We start from the raw sequence: 3,414 nt of genomic DNA, 5'->3' as shown, positions 1-3,414 counted from the left end.
TTGGGGGAGGAAGAGATAACTAGGCAGAAAACAGGATTTTTAGGGCAGTGAAATTACTCTGCATGACACTCTTATGGTAGATACATGTCACTATACATTTGTCCAAACCCACATAATAAACAACATCAAGAGCGAACCCTAATGTAAGCTCTGGGCTTTGGGTGCTAAAGATATGTCAGTGTAGATTCATTAACTGTAACAAATGGCTCACTCTGGTGGGGGTGTTGATAATGGGGGAGGACTACACTTATCTGGGGGGAAGAAGATATGGAAAATCTCTGCACCTTCCTCTCGATTTTGCTGTGAATTTAAAAGTGCTCTAAAAAAATTAAGATCTTAAAAAAAAAAAAAAGCAGCAAATCAGTAGGTTCAGCCAACATTTTGGGGAAAGAATTCCACACGGTGGTGACTACCTGAAGGTGGACATCATTGGGAATCAAGCCAAAAGCGGCTTAACAGAAGGACGTTGTGATGAGGAAGTTTTACATACATTGCTTCCCTTAGATTTGCACAGCGAAACTTAAGGAGCAGCATACCAGTGGTTCTTTCACTGGTAGAGTTAGAATAGAAAAGCTTCACTATCTACTCCTTTCAAAGCTCCTTATATCTGGGAACTTTCTACACAGTTTTGATAACACTAACATTTCTAGCATGCAATAGAATACACTGTGTGGTAGACACTGTTTTAAACATATTACAAATATTTTAGCTGATTTAATTCTCACAAGTACCGTTGTCAGTTAGAAACTGAAGCACGGAGAGGGCAGTTACGGAGTGGCACACCTGGGATTTGAACTTAAACAGTTTGAATCCAGAGGAAAGGCTTTTAGTCACTACGTATAACCTAAGGCCTCCCACTGAGTTCCCAACTGAAGCTTTGTAAAGCTAACCCCAAGGCATCTTCTCCATCTCACCTTCTTTTACCTTTCTGTACTATCTGTTCTGTTGACAACCCCAAATTTATTGGCATTTTCATCTCACTTGGCTTTTTGAACACTCCAGTAGCATGATTTTCATTCTGTGGATAAGACAATTCATCCCCTTGCAGCATATTGCAAAATTGTGGCAAACATTTGTTGTTATTGGATCATGGTATGTATGTAGTTTGTCTTTACCAGATTTTAAACCATTTACAAATACAGACCAGTTAAAATTATCTGTGCAGTGGGTAGAGTGAGTGCATGATCATAATTTGTTAATGAACTTTAGAAACATTCAATGTATACTTAACATAAGATTTATGCTCTCACTGTATGTGTTTCCTCAATAAATATCTAGTAGTTAGTCCACGTCAGGCACTGTCTTAAATGCTGGGTAAACAGCAAAAAACAAACTAGACAAAATTCCAGCTCTTGTGGGGCTTCCATTCTACTTAGATGCATTAAAAAGATGAATATGGTATGTGAAATCAATTCTGATTTCCTTGCCTAAATGTATGCATACACACCAGGAAGCCACAAATATATGAACCATGAAAGATATGGGTGCCTAAGAGTAAATCAGAACACAGATTTGCTGTCTTCGTGCACATTTAATATTATGAAATCCTTCCCCAGTAAGGTTCTGTGCCTCTATTGAATACTCAGAAATGTTCTAGACGTTGGCATAACAGAAACTTAAAGGCAACTGAAAGGTTTCTTATTTTTATCCTTGGCTTAAAACTGCTCGTATTGCCTGTCCTTACAAGGAATAAGAGATAGAGATTAATGTAATAATTTTCCTTCCAGAAGAATCAAAGCCTGTTTTCTTATTCAGACTCTCACTTGCTCAGGTTTCCTGACTTCTTCTAACACTATTTTCAAATGCAACACAGCTTCTGGACAAGACACATTTTCTCCAGCCCATTTTTTAAAACAATTATATTTTCCTAATTCTTAAGGCCACCCTGTTGCCTAATTCAGCTGCTTTCATTTCAACCACCACAGCACATCCTGGAATTATCTTATAATGGTACAGAAATATGTCATAAATTAGGATTCTATTGTACTTTAATAACTAGCCACAGCCATAGAAAGAATTTCACACTAGATGTGAAAAAGCATTTTGATCCTGCCAGGGGGCCTACTTTCTTATTCATTTGCAAATTTCTCAGTCTTTTTTTTTTAAAGGTGGTTTCTAAATCCTACAAAGTGTAGTCTAAATAGGTAACTGGGTTCATCATGAGGCTGCAATTACACTTCAGTGATTTGTTCCTTATCATAATTTGTGCCAAGTAATATTTCTGAGACATCAGAAGTACCAAAGTTATCCAGGTCCTTTTTAAGTTAGAAAAGAATCTATGTTGCCACCCACTAACATCTTTGTGAATGTGGCTTTGATGAAGGGTACTTGTTTTTCAAACAAAGCATACTACCAAGAATGGTGTTCTGTTTTGGATGACAAATACTTTGTTAGGCACTGGGGAGTCCAGAGTAGAGACAATCATTGTTCCTTTCCTTTATTCCAGCCATTAAAACAATTGAATGTATTAAAAGAGAAAGAGGAATATAGTGATGACAGCAGGGCTACAGAGCAGTGAGCAAAATGCTTACACTGTATATAAGTGGAAGAAAAATAAATTATAAGAGATTTGCTTTTAAAGGTTTATTTACAATAAAAAAGATCTGCAGCACTTGAAATATTAAGAGAAGCTGATATTAGAATTGTTATTTAGACATATTTCCTTTCTTTTCATGTTCATATTCAATTATTTTGCCGAATGTGGATATTTTCTTGTTTAGGAAAATCTGTATTCGAGATAATTTTAAGATTAAATTCTTGACTTTCTAGATTGAGAACTTTTATTAAATTATTGAATTCATATTTTAATGAGTTTTTTAAGTTGTCAAATATGTCTTACATGTCTCAAGTTTGTTTGAATTCGGTAGATATTATAAATTATAAACATATCTGGATGGATGTAAAGCCAGTTACTAATTAGTATAAGAAACCATGATTAAGTTTGGCATATTCAGTTTTTCTAACCCCCCAAAATCTCTTTATTCATAATCAGGCAAGTTAAGTCCCCTGAAAAACTGACTTGGAAATATCTTGACTTAGCACGTGTCATTAAAAGACGAGACACAAAAGATTTTGGTGGAGTGTTATAAAAATATTTTCCCATTTATTTTGCCCAAACCAACTGCACTCTTTTGAAAAGATGTACAATAAAAATTAATTTTGTGAATTTATGGAAAACATATGCTTTGGTGTTTCATGTTAGACCTTTATTTCAAACATACATTAGAAAATATGCAAATAAATGTAGTCCATGGGTCTTCAGTTATAGTAAGTAAATCTGAACTCTCCTTTTGGGGTTCCCACTTCATTAGTGAATTCAGTAGATATTATCCCACTTCATTTTTCTCTGCCTTCATTGCTACTTCTTTAGGCTCTTCCTTTTAAAATGCCCCTTCCTTGGTCACTACTACACTT

Source organism: Nomascus leucogenys, unplaced genomic scaffold (genome assembly GCF_006542625.1).
Source record: "Nomascus leucogenys isolate Asia unplaced genomic scaffold, Asia_NLE_v1 001134F_52737_qpd_obj, whole genome shotgun sequence".
NCBI lineage: Eukaryota > Metazoa > Chordata > Mammalia > Primates > Hylobatidae > Nomascus > Nomascus leucogenys.
The sequence above is the reverse complement of the archived record's forward strand: the minus strand, read 5'-3'. Positions refer to the sequence as shown.